We start from the raw sequence: 19344 nt of genomic DNA, 5'->3' as shown, positions 1-19344 counted from the left end.
TCTTGTGGTAGTTGTTAACACCACGTTCGAGGATCTAGGAGTCTCCTGGGTGAATGTTCTGATCCGTGGACTCAGCATGCTGTTTAATTGCTGACTCCATGTTGCTCGCGCGGCCTGGATCATGCTCGGTGTGCCCGTTTTACTGTTTTAGAGTTAGTACCTCTTAGGGGTGGAAAACATTTCAAGCTATGCCAACAAAACAGGTGGCGTGCAAAAAATATTTGAATAAACTTGGGCTAGAAAATTTGTCTTGAGGGGCGAAATTACAGATAGCGTTCCAGGGTTTTACAATTCTATTGAAAAAAGACGCTTGAAAAGTTGCGGTTTTACAGTAAGCAGGTTTTAGTACGAGGGTGGGATTCTTAGAGCGGGACCGGCCATGTGTGGTAAAAGTAACATATCGTTCAATTTTTAGGTCAGTATATCCAGAAATACAGTTATAGAGAAATAAAAGATCTCTCAGTTCCCTGTCATATGTTAGTGGTAACAAGCGAAGAGTCAGCAATCGTTGTTTGTAGGACAATTCTAGTTCTTAGTATCCAGCGAGTGGCGCGCCTCTGGACTCTTTCTAAGATTGTTCTCAAATTGACACTAGCAGGAGACCAAACTTCCGTGGCATAAGTAAGCTGTGACTTCACGAGAGATAGATAGTGCGGCCGCAGCCATTTCATTATTCTAGACACAACGCTACCTGAATTCATTGATTTCTTCACAGTTTGCTCACTGATTAAATAGACTTCATAGCGTTACGTTCTAAGTTTAATTATTTAAATCAGGAGCCCGCACTTTCTGAAAGAAAAAAATGGGGGTCCAGATTGGGTCCAGAAGGGGTCTAGAAGGGGTGTAGATTGGGTCCAGATGGGGTCCAAAAGGGAATCCAGTAGGGGGTCCAGATTGAGGGGTCCGCGTTTTGTACCGACCCTTGTAAAAATAGAAACAAGCGCAGACAACAGGAGTGAAATTTATTTGGTCAAAAAATTGTCAAAATCTACTATTCTATGACTTTAAACAACCGTAAAAATGATATAGTGGAAAACGGTCAAACCTAATGAGTTTAACACGCTTGTAAATGTAAAATCTAAAGTAAAGTGACACAATGTCGCGTAAGCATAACAATTCACAGCGAAAAAGTTGAGATTTCATTGTTTTGTACCGGACATTTGATTGGCTGGATTTGAAAATGTTGGAATCTATTGTTTCAGTTCTGCCATCTGATTGGTTTTCATTGTCTGGGTGGCCCCGGTTTCAATAAATGCACTGTAAGGGGTACAACTTCGAGTGGCCGAGCATTCTGCAGTTACTCCTTATATAATTACCGTTAATTACTTTACTTTTATTGCCTGAATATTTTTTACTTCCTTTATAAACGTAAACCATCCCTCAGTAGTTAAGAAAAAATCAAAAGAAAAAAAAAGTTGTCCACACCAAGATTCGAAATACCGACGCTTCATTCCGACACAGGGAGCCCTCGCATCCGTTTAGAATATATATGAAGAAAAAATTTTAAAACCAACCTCCATTTTGAATTTTTGTATACGAGATTTGCTAGTGTGAGACCTGAAACCGAAATCTGAAACGGGCGGGAAAATTGGCAAATTCTCGAAGGATTCGATCGCTGTTCCGTAAGTTCGGTTTCAGACCTCGCACTAGCCTGCAGTGCAGGCGTCTTATTGGGGCGAGTTAGCGTTACAACCTTGCGACCGCCTTTTCAGACCGCCATGTTAGACCGCCATGTAAGACGGTGGGGGATGGGGGGGGGGGGAAATGAGATTTTCTCCGCTCCACCCTTCCCCTATCCTTCCTCTTGCCTATCATTCACCTCCTTGGTAAAACTTTCTTTCTCTCCCCAGTCTTCCACTGCATGAAAAATTCAAGATGGCGGCTAAACTTTTTACGATGTGAGCGCTCGCTCGAAAAAATCTCGCCTGCTCTGCAGGCTAACCTCGCACTAGCAAACCGCGTATTCAACATTCAAAATGGCCGCCACAAAACATCTTCATATTCTAAACGGATGTGACGCAAACCATCCCTCAGTAGTTAAGAAAAAATCAAAAGAAAAAAAAAGCTGTCCACACCAAGATTCGAAATACCGACGCTTCATTCCGACACAGGGAGCCCTCGCATCCGTTTAGAATATATATGAAGAAAAAATTTTAAAACCAACCTCCATTTTGAATTTTTAGATACGCGATTTGCTAGTGTGAGGCCTGAAACCGAAATCTGAAACGGGCGGGAAAATTGGCAAATCCTCGAAGGATTCGATCGCTGTTCCGTAAGTTCGGTTCCAGACCTCGCACTAGCAAACCGCGTATTCAACATTCAAAATGGCCGCCACAAAACATCTTCATATTCTAAACGGATGTGACGGCTACCTGTGCTCCTGTGCTTGAGTGCGAAGACTGCATGCTCGGAGGAATGCTCGGAGGAAGCTCGGAGGCTGTATCCACGCAGCCCTCTCCCTCCCCTCCCCTCCCGTTTTACCCTGCTATCTCCCTCTGGTCTGCGGGTGTAATGTCTTTTTGCGATTTTGCACGTGGGCAAGTGAATTACAATTCAAAGGTTTGTTATTTGTTTTGAAGCGATTTAAGCCAGTAAAATACTTGATGTGAGACATAAGGTAACCTTTTTTTCCTTTTTGTGCATGTCAAAGCCAGGACGAGGAATGAGGAGACGTTTTGCTAGTTGATCAATGAATGCTCTGCACGATGAAGGTTAGCTGAAACTCACAAACCTTGAATTTACAATGTGACTGTGTTTCAGTTTGATTTAATGTAAGCTTAAGCTTAAACTACTAGAAGAGGTATAATATATAAGCATAAGTAGAAAAACAAAGCGACAAATTCTACACCTGCCAACTTTCACACCTTTTGGCCTGAGTCTCAAGCTTGAAGTTCGAACTCTTACGCGATCTCACGTCCGAAAAAAATGGAGCTATTACAGCCTTTACTGCTCATTATCAAGAAATATAAGCTTATGTCGTGGATCAATTTTACCCTTGCCGGTACAATTTGACAGTTTCGTTTGTTCTAGTACATGTACATGGTAATATATTATAATGTTAGTCATTGAAACAAAGCAAGCTGTACCAAATTGGACCAAACGTAATATTGAACCACAACTTGAGTTGTATATGAACTTGAATTAATGAAAGAAACGGAAAGTTCATGTTAAGGTTGGTACAAATCACATGATTTCCGGTACAATCTGGAATAAATAATCATACATTAATTTTCAAAGGCTAACAAAATTGCAGGAGCCTGTAGTGCCAGTGCAATTTATAGACTTTGAAAAATTTGTGTTTATTTATTGCAAAAATCAAAAGAAAAATCACGTGATTACTTATTGATAAAATATAAGTGGCAATGTCTGCCATGTTTTGGTAATTTTCATTGCAAATTCTGATGTCAAACTCCAAAACATTTGACCTGTTCATTCAAGGGTAAATAATATTCATTCACTCCCTTCAAGACCTGCATGAAGATAAGTCTTTCCTGCCTGTTAGATTTAAAAAAAATTGAGAACAAACTAAAGGGAAAATGCACGGGTCTTCAAATGTTCTCTAGGCTTAGCCGTATGTCATGGGTTTGTGAAACACTGCACCATGTAAATCGATGAGGAACAGGAAGCTCTTCAACGTTCAAGTTATGATGCTAGAACGCACACTGAAAATACTGAGCTAAAATCAACCAAATGGCTAATTATTACTGCAGAGTACTGAAGTCTTTTAACAATTAATTTTTGACAAGGATTTTGCAAAGCCATAGTTTTCATCTCAACCACATTTCAAGCAACTCTTAGCCAATGAGACTGCAGAAATTGCTGCTTGTATATTGATATCAAAGGAAAAGTATTGGCAACAGCTTTAGATTTTAAGAAAGTGCGTCTTGGGACTGGGATCATCAATGCTCATATCCTTTTTCAGTAATCTTTGAGATGTCTTTGGAGAAAGTTGGCAGCTGTAAAATTCTAAGGTGTACGTTTATACAGTCTTTGTAATATTAGAAATCCTAATAATTCAAGCTGGGTCTGTTACAAGTGCAGACTTAGGTTCAAGTACAAAATCAAATTTGTTACTTATTACCATGTGGATTTGCCTGTATATATAGTAGTATGGATTCCTTGTTCTCAGCTTAGTTGTTAGAGAGGAATGGTTATAAAGCCTCGCAAAGATCAAAAGAGCAAACAAAGATGGCTCTATGTATTTTAGAAGATCCATAACTGTGCACAATCTTTTATGCATGGTCAAGGCCAAAAAAGTGAATGAATACTTACAAAAAAGAACTTTGTTGGGTTTCATAACCACTTCCCTCTAGTAACTATGTTCTCAGGTATTAAATTTATCAAAGTGAAAGAAAATGGCCCTTTCTCACTGTTATGCATAGGTCAGTTCGTGCAGTGCTCACCCCCCCCCCCCCCCCTCCCAGGTCAACTCCTTGTATACACACACTGAAGGATGGGATTTCTAGTCTTGCAGTATATGCATATATGGAAATTTGTTGTGTAGACAGGACAGATTTGTGTATGGAAGGCAAAGCAAGAATCTTGCAATGCTTTGTTTGAGAATAAACAATAAATTGTTCATTTGTAATCAGACCAGAGGTGTTTAAGCAGTACAGATACTCAAGTGGGCATTAATTGTCAAATGACATAGGAAATACTTCCACATTTTTCTGAGCCCACCAAACAGTATACGCTCTTTGTTTTTTAATAAGAATACATTTTATAAGAATATTGAGGCTGAAATTTGCAAAATTTTAAGAATAGTTTACAGTGTGACTACTCTGACTAAGGCCACTTAAGCAAATTCTTCGCAAATAGACCACTGGCATTTTAAAAGTTTTAACACAAATCTGTTGCCACTGTAATGTACAGCTTGATTACGTGGATAATTTGTTGGAAAACTATTGTTAATCTCCGTGATTTTCATTTGTTAAATCTGAATAAAATTTTGTCAGGCCACCTTGGTTTGAGTAGTTGCACCTTAAGAATAAACCCAAGGCTGAGATTTTGAAAGAATAATATTGTGTGTTGAAAATTTGTAAATACTATACAATTTATATATATTTATAGTAAATTGTATAAAATTCTTCTTTTCTCTAAACAGCAAAATATGCCAAAAAGCAACAAAAACAGCACTAGCTGAGTGTACATTTGATACTGATGACATTTCTTTATAATTATTAGGCCTTTTAAGGCCTTAAAAGGCCTGCAGGCTGGCTCCAATTACCTTTGAAGGCAGAAATGTGATACACTATAATCTAAGAATATTTACAAGAATATTTTCAGCCTAAAATTGGCAGAAAAATAAGAATATCGAGTCTCAGCTGGAAAAACAATATTCGTATAAATTAATAAAGACCTGTAATGGTGAACCTAGCAAGAAATCCATTCTGACTTATCAACAGAGAAACTTTGAATGGTCCAACAGTAAAGCATTAAGTTTAATAATTAGTGATTTAGTACAGTCTTATTACAAAAACCATTTTCAAACCAGTTTCAAAACACCTCTGAACCCAATGGCAAAAATAATATTTTACTGTGCATTTCACAAAACTTTAACGACAAACGGTTTCCGAAGTTTGTTTTAAATAATTGCACCTGTAGCAAAGTTTGGAATTTGGGAAGTTCGAGTTGCTTGACCCCCATTATTCCATTTCTTGTCTTACATGTATCTTGGTTATGGCAGACTTGTCAAATTAGATGGCTACATTTAGGGACAAAATGGACCAAAAAACACATCACCCAATTTTTGAAACACTCTTGACCAATTTACGAGGAGGCTTCAACTAAAACCTCTTACTTCGGATCAAGTCGAGGAGATGTTTTTGAAGGAACTGAACTTACCTTTAGGCACATCAAGTAGATTTCCTAAAGGAAGAATCACCGCTGCCAATTAGAGGGAAGAGAGCAGAGTGAAGAACAATCGATGGAACAGCTCTATCTACCCAACTGAGAAATGCAGTTCAAGGTGGAAACACTCTGGGCAATTGTGTGGTACTGCAAATGAATTACTGCTTACGTGTGCCACGTGCAATTCACTTTTACTGTCAGAACTTAAATTCGAGCTTGAACAGTGCCGTTTTCTTTTTTTAATCTTCTTACTATTGCATTTGCATTTTCTCTGTTGGAAGTCATCGTTTACTGGTACTTCTGAAATGTAAATTTTTGACAAATGACTCGATTTGCATCTGGTTTACAGAAGAAATGGAAATACAAAAGTTCAACAAATGGCATTGATACGTGCTGTTGTTTCACACTATTTCTAGAGTGATGTATATTCCTGAAAGAAAAACAGTTTTTTCAATATCTCTGTTAGATTTTTAATGTACGCGCAAAATACTTTAATTTAAACCACTATCCGTGGAAGTTCTTCCTGAATTAGCTACATGTACCTGAGAAACTGACACGACAGAAATTGTATTCTATTTTAGGCAGGTGTTGGGTGACATCTGGGAAAACTCAGTTGTAAAATTTTACAGAAGGATCAGCAAATAAGTCAATCCACTGCACCAGAAATTCACAACTTTGTTTCTAAGTTCGCGATTTGATTGATAACTACGTAATGAAATTGCCAAGTTCATAGCGAACTTCAGGAATTTCAAACAAATTTCAGAAACCTTTTGACAAAAGTTTTGTGAAACACACTGTAAACCCAGCAAATAAAACAATTCTGAATGGTCCAGCAACAAAAATAAGTTTCTTCAATTAACCCAGCAACAGATTTGACTCTAAAGCTTGCTACAATTTTTTTAAAATTATAATTTCAAACTGGGAAACAAAGCAAACTGAATTTGGCTCATGCAGCAACAACTCAGAATGATTCAGCGATAAATAAAAATGTTTAACTCAGTGGCAAAAAAATTGATAATCAAACCCAGCACGGGCACAAAAACTACAGTGCCTTGAACACAGTGATCAATTAAACCAAGCACAAAATTTTCAAATTGTTTCAACAGCAATGAAAAATTCTTTTTTTTTTTTTTTCAACCCAGCAGCAGAACTTAGTTTTGAACTAAGCAATGAGATTGTTGTATATTTTAATTTCAAGTGATGAGAATGAACTGTCAAAGCAAACAGCTATTAAATGAACAGCTAATCAACGGATGAGAAAAGGATGTTCCAGCTGTTTAAAACAGTTTCAAATAATGTTGGAATGGCCATGGAAAAATTTTGAATGGATACCGTAAAATTTCAAAAGACATTAGAAGCATTTCATGATTTTTCACAGAAATATAGTATGAATAGTCAAAAGATGTTAATAGTGCTAGAATTAACAGTCATCAGACCTTGTGTAACCAAATTTTTTAAAGTTTTCTGACTAATTTTTCATTATGATTGACCATGCTGAGAGAGCTCCTATTGCAAATGAGTTGGCTATTGGTTATGAAGATTTTGTTTGCAGATGGTGTTTGCTTTGAAACATGTTTTGCTTTCAATAATGGCCTTTCCAGACTTTTGAAATTACCCTACAATGCATTGCAAAGCACACTTGTTACTTCATGTGTGGCTACAGATTGAGTCATCAGATTATTTGTGTTTACAAATTATGTAATAATTATTTTGTCCAAATTGCTATGTAATAAATTTTTTTCAGCACTGTGCTAAGGTTTACAAAAAGAGCTATTCACGATCAGTTGTGAAAGAGAAAGCCAAGTAATTAACCATGTAGATGTTTTTTTGTCAGTTTTGCATGATGTTTCCTAAAATGATTTGTGAGAATTCTTTAACTTATTGGCAGTTATTAAGTTTTTAACAATCATATAACCTGTTTGAAAGGTATTTGGGAAAAAGAGTTGAAGAAAATTAAAAGCAGCATGTCTCATTCTTGTCTTTATTAAACTCAAAAATCTGTGTACAAAGAGTAGAAACAGTCTGCAAAACAGACTGTGTACAAATGTACACATCCCAGTGATGCGTGCATGCAAATTTTACATTGAGTGTTTTCTATTTGTTAGAATTTAGGAGAACCAAGAATCCATGCTAAGTCACTGTTAGATACATACATACAGTATATATATGACTAATGTACAGCAAAATTGTGTAAATATGACCCCCTTGTCTCTATATGTCCGAGAAGACTAGGGCTGTCTCTGATCTTTTTTTTTTTTTTTTTAAGTTGCCAGATGTCAAAATGACAGATTTAGCACTGCAAGAATGGTTTGGTTGGACTTGGAATTTACATGCTCCCTTTAAATTTATTGACATCAGTGTGAACCCTATTCAATGTCATTCAGCTCAGAAAACATTTAGGAGTTGTTGCCTTAATCTATAAATTCCCTATACTATATTGGCATTTGGTTAGGAGAGTTAGTATTTTGAGCTTCGGGGAAACTACATACATATAAATTAAAGGTGACCTAAATTTTGTTTTCTAGATGAGATGTAAACAGGGAACCAAGTGGATCAGAAACTTGGCAATCAGGATTTACATGCTGCAGTTATCCAGGTAAACTAATAAATTACAGTGATTAACAAATATATTACTCTTGATTAATCAGACAAGTAATTACTACTTAGTAGCATTCTTATATATTAACAGTTAAACCATTTTTCAGGGATTTTTTCATGACCTGCAAAAATCTTCACTCAAAATCATTATTACACTCGCACATTTTTTTCAGCAAAATTTGTATTTTAATAAAAAAAATAATTCATTTAGTGGTAAGAAAGATGTCCATCCTTGAAATTCTTTCTCATAAGTGCTAATTTACAAGCCTCTGAAATGTGACAAATTGTCTTCTCTAATTCGCTGCGGCCTCTTTTAGCAAGAGTGCCGGTACAAAAGTTGTCTGCTGTGGTAACCTTGAAATTGTACTAAATTCCTCTTTTGCTCTCCATTTCAAATTTGCATTGAATAAACTGGAAACTGGGTTTTAATCCATTTAAATGATTAACTAATTGACTTTGCTAATGGAGAGGTTGATTAGCTGGTTGATGGACTGAGTCAATAGAGAGACTGATCAGCACTTGGAAATTTTTAAGTAGACTTGTGAAGTGTGTCACCACGTTCTTTTCTATGTGCTTCTCTTGCATTCTTTGAAGTTCTGATGACATACTTACATGTATAAAACTCGACAATGTACTTAGGCATATTAACTATTTTCCAATAAAATATTATTGACAAAATATCCAATTGAATTTCTAGTTGATCTGTGAACTGATTTATTCATTGACTATGTACATGCAATTGTTTAAGTATGCAAATCAACTAGTGGAAGTGGCATGGTGATTGATTGACAAACAGACTGACTAACAGGTTAACTCATTGATAAACTGATATGTAGATTATTTGACATACTGACAAGGTGAACTTCTGCAGCAATGAAATAAGTACATGTAGCAATGAGTGCTTGCCCTTTGGACAGTCAGTAAAACAAGTGTAAAGAGTCAGCAAGGTGGTAAAGAGACTAACTGATTGACTGAAAACTGGCAACTGAATATACTAACAGATAAAATGATTGGCTGAATTGCAGACAGACACAGACAGATCAGCAGAAGGGGAGACTGACTGACTGACTGACTGACCTTTAGCTGACTGATTCACTGTAGACTATTTGAGGAGATTATGATTTAACATTATAGATTTCCTCTTACAGTCAAACCTGTATGTAACGGCCCTGTATATAGTGGTCACCCTTTGTATAACGGTCACTGAACAACTTCGCACAAATTGTCCCTTATAATTATTTACTGTTAACTTGACCTGCATATAGCGGTCTCCTGTATATAACGGACGTGATCACCCTCTAGACGTCCTGAATCCACAATTTTATTATCTTTTACCTCTATATAACGGTCACAAAATTGGTTTACAATTAACAAATAATGACAAGCTTTATTCATCAGCTCGTTGAATAGCAGCCACCAAGGCAGGGGTCTCACAAAAATACAAATATTAGTACTAAACACAACTACTAATACATGTCATCGCCTATGTCCAACACATGCGTGTGGCAAATAACATTAAAGTGTCACTTTCAAACAATAGTTAGTGTAACTGTAACAATACAACCGTACCACACTGTTTTCACTTTCGTCATGGTTCCCTGATTATAACACTTAACTGTACTTATCAAGTTGACAGTGGCGGTTTTACGCTGTATTAGGCTACTGTTTTATAGACCAAGACAGCCCTCGGCATCAAATTTCTCTTCTATCAGCGTCCGATGCAGCCACTCACAGGAGACTTCTCTGAGATCAAAGTATACTGCACCTCTCTTAAAGTACGTCATGGACATTTCATGGGCCTTTTTTATCGTGTTTATTGTGTTGCTGTTACTCATTATTCTCAGTAAAACATAAATTGAGTGATTATTTGCACATAAAAATGCTATTTATTGACTTCCAGGGGAGTTTAAAGGAAACCTGTGTACAGTGGTCACCCTGTATATAACGGTCGCCTGGCAATTTCCCAAGTGTGGCCGTTATATACAGGTTTGACTGTAGTTAACTGCAATGTGGAGTACATGGTAATAATATCATAAGAACTTGTATAAAGTTATTTCTTAGCCTGATACTCGCTGAAAATAAGTATTCTTTCTTTTCCAGATCAGATGCCAACAGCAACAAAGTGGACTAAATCTTCAAGGAGTTTTCTTCAGAAGGGCTGTATGTTCTGTTTTGCAATCCATCTCTTGGGGCAACTAGGTGAACAAAACTCTTGAATAAGCCAAGTTCTGCTCTGATTATTTGACTTCAGACATGCAGTTTATGCCTTGATTATTTACACAATGAGTAAGAAAAGCTCTTAAATCACACTCTTTAGCAAATACATTTTTAAACCAATCATCCATGAAATTGTTAAATTTACCTTCTGCATCCAAAAATGATGTTCAAAAGTATGATGTTTTTTTTTTCAGAATTAGATTACATTTTCAACTTTGGTGAATGCATATTAACTCAGTTGGCAAGTGGGCTACAGCACCAATTGACTGGCTGATTGACATTCTCATGGTAGCTGTGGTCATTCAGTTTGTTTTATACATTACCAAAAACTGACAGACTGATTGATTGATTGGATGGTTGACTCGACTGACTGACTGATTGATTGATTTTTTGATAGATTGATTCTGATGACCGGCTGACTCACTCATGACTGGCTGACTCACTCATCACTGACTGACTAATTGACTCATAATTGACTGACTGAATGACTCATTACTGACTGTCTGTCTGACTGATTGACTAACTGACTGACTAACAGATTGACTCATGACTGACTGACTGAGTGACTGACTGTTTTGTGAGCGCTGATTGACTGACCAATTGACTCATGACTGACTGACCGATTGACTCATGACTGGCTGACTAACTGTTTCATGACTGCTGACTAACTAACTGACTGACTGACTGACTGACTGACTGAACCGTTACTGCTCACTGAGTTGCTGATTGACTCATGACTAACTGATTGATGGACAGATTGACTCTGACTGACTGACTGAATGTTTCGTGACTGCTGCTGACTGACCTGTGACTACTGACTGACTTGCTGATTGACTGCTGGCAGACTGACTAACTGACTGACTGGCTGATTCACTGACTGAAGAACTGACTCAATAACACATTGTGACCGGCTGATTCATGACTGACTGACTGACTGACTTACTGTCTAACTGACTGACTGATTGACTGCTGACAGATTGACTGGTTATGGACTGGCAACCGACTGACTGGCCTATTCCCTAACTCACTCACCGACTCAATGACTCATGCTTACTGACTGATTGATTGACTGACTGATTGACTGACTTACAGGCCAACTCACTCGCTCACTCACTTACCAATGGACAGGCTCTGTGATTGGCTGATTGACTGACCAACAGTTAAAACTGATTTGCACATGATGTATAATTGGCATTCATAATCCGTTAAACTTCTGTATCAAACATACATCATCTTGACAAAATTAGGCAAAAATGATATATACGAATTCACTTTTAATTAAAAAAGTCTTGGCACAGTACATTGCATGTCTGAAGTATTGAACAGAGTCAAACCTCTCGAAATGACTGCCTTGTGTAAAGTGACCCTCTGGAAGTTACCGTCTCGAGTCTGAAATGCGACTACGTTGTAAAAGTCCCAAATTCTCTCGTGCCGCTAAATTATTAGAGGAGAAATCTAACTATATAAACTCCCCTCTGGTTTGGCAAAGTGTACAGGAGGTTGCCTTTGGGTTGGTTTGACTGTGTCTCTATTCACTGCAAATTTGCTGGGTACGTTTTTCAAAGCATTTTCCTCCCCTCTCTGCCACTATACCTTCAGATGTCGTGAAAATCTTGACCAAAACGCACATTCAAGATTACAGTAGAAAATTTTTGGTTTGCAAAGTTTTTGTTTTTGTTCAACATGACGGATGTTTACTTTTGCGTGACTGATTTACCTTGTGATACGAAAAGAACGTAATAATAAGTGTCACGTAAGACGGGATATGCAAGTACAGAAGTATTTATCCTGGAGTTTAAATTTTCAGCTAAAGTATACTAACTCTTTAAGAAGCAACTACAAGATAGAGAAAACGGCTATTCAGAAAACAATTGATTGCAAACGTTAAAACTATTATTTTGATCAGCTAATATGCAAAAATTTATTCGTTCGTGCAAACAGCATGCACAAATTTGCATATTTGGTTTTTATGATTTCAAACCATTTGTTTTCAGCAGTAGAATTGCAGCTTTGACTACAATTTCTCAGCAATCTCTGTTGAATGAATCTTTTGATGTTGTGCAATCGGAAATTACAGAATTAAAAATACCGTTGAGGTGATTTATTTCGGATGTTTAATTTTCCGTGCACACAAAAAAATATCTTTCAGAGCCATTTTTTATTGTATTGAAAGCAAATATAAGCAAACCAAACATCAAGAATTTAATTTGTATACGGTTGCGAATATTCTCGGTTTTTCAGCGATTATGTGGAAACCATTCTTTCAGAGAAGGCATGTTGGAGAGGTTTTGGGAAACGTACTCTGAGGCAGTCCCAAGAGTGATGAACATTATTTCTCCTCACAGTAGTAATATATTTGAAAACCATCAACTCGGCATAGTCTTGATATAACGCCAAATTCTCAAAACTAGAATCAAAACACTGGGCATTTAGTAGGGAGAATTAATATGTCCATCTTGGGACTGAAACTCTTGTGTTTACAGTAGTAAAGGTCTTGATAAAACTTCACGGTACCATTGGCCTTAGTAAACGGTTTGCTTCTGTTCCAATGTACGCCACAGATATGTTTAAATTTTAAGACGGAATCCACCAGAACTTCGAGTAACAAATGGACAAAAACTTAGTACTAAGATTATTTACATCGTATTGCAAACTTCTGTACCACTGTTTTAAATATCTTCTCCAAAAAAAAAAAACAATCATTTCTAGCAACGCCAAACGTCGAAAACAAATGTTGAACTTCGTATGAAAAACTGAAAGTACTGGTGAAATGAAACCGATGATGAAATTTTATGTGTTTGCACAATTTCTCTGAACTTTGAAATTTATTTTCTCTCGTTCCCAAGGGAAATTGTTTTCGGTGTTATTTCAGTCAACTATTTATATCTTAAGCTTTAAGAAAATGTTAAAAGACTGTAAAAGACTTAAAATTATTCTGCTACCGGATATATGTCCACTAAAATCTGAAATTGCTCAATTTTCTACCAGTTTAGACTTTAACCCTTTGAATACCAACTACGCATATATATGCGTAATTAATGGTCGTGCTCTTTGTACCACTTGTGACGTCATCAATTTAAATGTCATCAGATATTCTTGATAAGCAGATAGTAGTACTAGGCTAGGCCTTTCCGCACAATGGTCAGGTTTAGATATCGACGACATTCCGACATCGCAAATCGAAAAACCACGTTATCAGTTTTGGTGCAAAAACGGTGGTAAAATGGTCCACTACGCCTATGATTGGTCGAGGTCCATTTCTAGGCTTCGCCCGTAATTAACATCCAACTTTTCACGGCGGCCAGAAAGAACATACAATGCAAAAGGTAACCAGTGTAAAAGGGCCGAGAAAAATAGAAAGGAAAGGGGCAACAAACAAAATTGAGATCGATTAATGGCAAAATTTTGGCTTATGCGCATGCCCGGAATTGAAGTTTTGCTTAATTTTGTACCTAATCCTCGAAAAATCTCTCCTTTTAGTAAAAAAAAAAGCTTTTTTAGCAAAACTTATGCTTATTTAGCGTCATGGCAGCTAAAAAACTTGACTAAACGGTTAAAAACGGTATTTTTTGGCGAAAGTTTGGTATTCAAAGGGTTAAGACAATTTGGTACAAATTCTCTTGAAATATAGTTCATTCATTTGAAGAGCACTGTACTCAAAAGACGTTTCTGTGGCGTACAGTGACATAAGAAACGAGCCGTTTACTAAACCTAAGTGTTAATCGTACTACAAAGTTTTATCAAGACTTCTCTAGAACTTGGCTTATTTTTGGAGAGTTAATCTAGTGCACTCAAATGGATGGATTGCAAAATAAAACAACAAGAGAGGAAAGATAACAAAATTTTATTGAAATAAACATTGTCTCTGTTGTCCATTACTTTTATTAAAAAAAATAATAATAGAAAAAAATAATAATCTAGCTAATCTTGTCCCCGCTCTTTGGGTCGCTTGCACTCTGCTTCTCCAAGTCAGTGTTGTTTCGTTTGTCCTTATTTAATATTCCAACTTCAAAATCCTGGTCTGTTTTATCTGATCCTTTCATTCAAGCCGGGGACGGTTGAGCACTTGGAAGAGTTGACCGTTTCGTCTCAAGTGGGGTGGACAGCGTAAAGGAAAGTGAGAGTTTGCTCCCCATGCCTCCAGGATCTCAGCCTTAATTTGTCACAATGCCACACTCGAGTAATTTTGGAATTAATGAGTTGAAAAATAATTAAAATGCCAAATTCAGAATTTGGTTGAAGATGCTAATCCGCAAGTTAATGCTTCCCAAAAAATAAAAGATTTACCGATAAGCTCGCCCTCCCGGAATAGTTTGGATGAAAACCCATTTTAGTTGGAAATGTCCGCAACCTGGACAAGAAAAACCGAGGCGATAAAGTATGGCGCTCAATTACAGTGCATCACCGTTGAAATCAAAGAAAGAATTAAATACAGAATCCGCCAGTCTGACCTCCGACCAAACCTCCGACCGACCGTCATTCCACAAACTTCGCCAAAGAGCACAAGTCGCTAAAAGTCTCTCATCTGTGAAGCTACTGATGTCAGGTTTCTCTCTTTAATTTGGATGAAAGAAATTGGCCGATTATTACGGTGAAAAAAGGTTTAGTTTTGGTTTAAAACTAAAAATACTGGAAAAGGTTTAGATAAGTGTATTCAGCTTGTTTATTTGTTGTCCTATCTCATATCACGTGACGTTACTCTGGAGAGTTGTTTATTCAAATGCAAGTCAAATTCCCGTGCGACTGAATGAATAATTAGAAAGCCAATTGTCCAGAGAACATCCGTGATCTGAAACGAGCAATTAACATACAAAGCTGAGCGAGTCTTGTAGTTATTTGAAACCTAAAACAAGCTAAAGATTTAAGCCGAATCGCTGCTATAAAGTGTCAAAAATTTATGAGCTTAAGTTATTTTGTGTTAGAGAACTAAGTTAAATATACATGCACGAAGATTTAAAACTAGAAATTCATTGCCCAGTAAATTATGCCATAATTTTTTTTTTCAATTTGGCCAAGTTTTGGCTTGAAATGGTTTTGAATCCAGCCTGAGTCAATAATTTCCATTGCAGAGGTTTAATTTGTTAATCTCAGATTCCCATTGCAAGAGATTGTAGCGTCCTTCGCATCCGTGACTTCTCTGCTATCGCAATGTCTCTCCTCACTTTGCAGAGCAGCAGAATTACGTGACAATCCGAGGAACTCTGAATTTAGCGAGTTTTACTGGATTTTAGTGTTAAAGAAATTGAGCCCACCTAAAAAAAACACCCCCTCAAAACAAATGTTTATGATTACGAATTTTCATTGTTATTGCAAAAATTTTTGAATTCCTGTTTAATTGGCTGAATTAACTAAAGTACTTAAAAGAATACTCAATACAAACTGTTTCAGAATTGCTCTTCATCAACAGACTAATTAACTGTTAAATGGGATGCCGCCGTTTTATTAACAGTTAACCAGCCTAACAATGAAGAATTATTCCTCAAACACCTATTATATATTTATTAGTAAGTGTTTCCAATAAACATCTACTTGAAAAATAAGAATGACTATTAAACACTCCAGAAACTTAAGGAAGGCATCAGCTGTCAGCATAAGGATTCCTGGGATCGTTTTGATAACTAGCATGAGCTATGATTGGTTGATGGTTATCAAGGCAACCATTGACTAATCACAGCTCATGTTGGTTACCAAGGCAATCCCAGAGACCCTAGTGCCAAAAATCTGGTGCTCAGTCCTCCTTAGTTTGAGGAGTGTCAATCAAACTAATGAAAGGAATTTTTTGAAAATCAAAATTAATATGTTATAAGATGAATGAAAATGAAAACAGAGAATGAAAATAATTACGTTATCTGAAATTTTGAAAGTGAAAATGAAAATTTAATAAAATGCTTAGTAACAATTTGTTTTTTTTGCAAAAGCTGTTTTGTTTATAATTGGACCTACAGGATTTAATTTTATTATTTTAAAGTTAAAAATTATTTTTTTATGAAAAACTAGGAAAGAGAGAAAACCTGACCCTGAGTAGCAACTCATTCAGAGAGACCTGCAGTAACTCAGCTCAATTTAATGTCATTTGTGAAAATCCAATCAGGTCAGACCGATGAAATTCAGTGATCTCCTCTGTCTATGCCTTCTCTAGAGATGAACCTTCCTTGAGCCCCACAATTCAGCACTCCTGTTTTACACCCTTGGTTGTGGAACATTTCCTGATGCATTGACCGCAAGCAAGCATCTTGCTGGGCCGAAATTGATGGTGTGGGTATTGTGACAAATTAAGTGAAACCCTAAAGACATGAAAAGCAAACTCTCACCTTCCTTCACACTGTCCATCCTACTTGAGAGCAAATGGCCAACACTTCCAAGTGCCCAACTGTCCCCACTTGAATTACAGGATCAGAAAACGTTTCCCAGGATTTCTCAGTTGGAATATTTCAGAGGACATCAGAAACACACCTTCTCAGAGGCAGAGCTTCTGCAACCCAGCAGGGACATGATTGGCTAGATTCGTGTCTTGGTGTGTGTGCCACCTTCTGTCCTGGAATTAAATAATAACCTAACAACTTTAGTAGATACATGCAAGCTCATTAACATTATAAATAATTTAACAAAGGAAAAAAATGGTTCTTTCTTGGTAATGGAAGTCAAGAAAAAACAACCAGGAAACCTTAACCTAGCCTTTGAGCAGGCTACACTGAGGGTGTTGAGCGTAAATAAAAATATTCTTATTTAAAAATTCCGAGAATTTTTTTGGAGCAACTGAGAAGGCATTGTAAAAGTTAAACGAAAGCTGAAGAAAGCCTCCATTTCAACACCAAGTAAGAACCAAGAAATTAGTGCATTAAGCAACTTAATATACAGTGGTATTCATCAACAGCCTGCATTGTGTAAGTCTTAGGCATCATAATCATTTTGATGTGAATGTAAAATGTTTGTTTATACTTGTGTGAGAGAATCAAGATTTTGTTTCCACATAAGCAGAATAAAAACAAGAACTTAGAAATAAGGTAAAAATGCAGACTGTTGAGCTACCTTTGATTAATATTACTATTAAATATCATCATTAGTGATGAAAAATGGAACAAAAATTGAACAGATTGAAAACAAAATGAAAATAAGACTTTGAAAACTTAAAATAGTCCAATTCTAAAAAACCTCCGAGATGATGACCTACATATTAACTTTTGCGGAATTCTGAATTCTGATAACATTTTGTCTTCAGTAAGATTGCCTCTCAAAAAATTCCTACAAGCATTAAGTAGAGTCATATTTTCTACCTTAAGGCCAAAAACATTTGCATCAATGAAAATTTGGGTAAGTCTTGAAAGTAATCAATGATGCAGTCAAGAAGGTAAAAAAGATGGCATGAGCTAACCTTACTTTAACAGTGGGAAATTTTGTTTTGTTTGAGATAAGTTAATATTTTTTGCCTAGCAATAGTTTATGTTTGTGCTAATGAGCTTGCAGATCCACTTTTACTAAGTGTGCATTGAGATTGTCCAATTTATAATCGATTTATGAATTAAACAACCACCATCAAGCTGCCAAGCATTTTAAATGGTAAAGATGGATCAAAAAGGAAAATAGTTTTTAATTACTGACTCCCGAAGAAAATTAATAAAATTCATTTCCTGCGCAAGTTTTAAAAGATTAACCAGAAACAAACATTTTGTGATTATTTTAAGAAAGCTACAGTAAGTAGTAAGGTTGAGTGGCAGCGGGATGTTGATTGTTGCTCTGAAAGAGTCTAGTAGTGAAATAGTTTTTGCTTTTATGAAAGAAGTACATTGTACACTAAATATAACAAGTAATCATTTAGCAAGCTATCCTCAGGGCTGTGACGTATTTTTTAGCTAAATTCTAAAGTTCTACCAACTATCAATTTTTCATAGCCTGTAATGAAGCACACCCCAATTTGCAAGAGCGGAAAATTGAAAAACTGGACATCCTGCATCCTTCTCAGAGTTACATGTAACTTACTCTAAGGTACTCAGTGTGGTTCCAATTTTTAAGGTTAAGGATGGAACCTTAGCATATGCCCAATAAAACAAAAATGTGTTTTAATTAGAGATTACCATAAGTGAGTTCTTAGATGTTTTGTTTTCCTATTAAGATAAACATAATTTTGCAAATTTTTGGATTTGAGTCTTATCAGAACAATTGAGACTTAGAGGTAGCTGCCAAGATCAGTACAGAACCACAGAAGAAAATAATTAACTGGACAGGTGTCTTTCTTGTGTTCGCAAAAAACTGTGAATTTTGAATTGAAGAAATTAATAAATTCTTGAAATTTAGTTGAAAAGTGAGCTGGTTGTAAATCTGCAGAGAAAACTACCTCTGATTCCATGTACAGCTATGGTGATATAGCAAAATATTCAGAGATCATTTTTCTTTCAGAAGAATTAAGCACTTATTTAAATAATGGTGGCACACACACTTATGTATAACAAGAATATTATCTGACTCAGTGCTTATCCTTGCATTGGTATGAAACTTGTGCACTTACGGTGGTCTGTAAAGTATTGGTGATTGTGGTACAGAGTATGTTAGTTGGTAGTTAATCCTGCAGTGTCAGTGACTGTATCTTAGGTTTAAACTGAAGTGCTGATGTCAGGTCTAGTTTTTTAGGTTTGTCCAGGTCATAAATAAATCTATTCATTTGTAAGGTGCAAGTAGTTGTTG

At 36.4% G+C, this 19344-nt stretch overlaps 1 long non-coding RNA gene across 2 annotated transcripts in view; it reads left to right on the top strand.

Moving 5' to 3' along the window:
- Window positions 1–1756: 1756 nt before the first annotated feature.
- Window positions 1757–19344, top strand: part of LOC145479043 (uncharacterized) — an 18702-nt gene continuing 1114 nt past the window's right edge. Inside the window, exons 1-5 of one of the 2 annotated variants that reach the window (XR_014048368.1) lie at window positions 1757–2559; window positions 2655–2711; window positions 8376–8446; window positions 10549–10647; window positions 10860–14132. This is a non-coding gene — a long non-coding RNA (uncharacterized LOC145479043). Of the gene's footprint in view, window positions 2560–2654; window positions 2712–8375; window positions 8447–10548 lie in introns of both variants that reach the window. The other variant, XR_014048369.1, reaches the window with a different exon arrangement.

This window comes from Orbicella franksi, chromosome 2, assembly GCF_964199315.1.
Source record: "Orbicella franksi chromosome 2, jaOrbFran1.1, whole genome shotgun sequence".
NCBI classification, from domain to species: Eukaryota; Metazoa; Cnidaria; class Anthozoa; order Scleractinia; family Merulinidae; genus Orbicella; species Orbicella franksi.
This window is presented reverse-complemented; position numbering and strand designations above follow the sequence as displayed.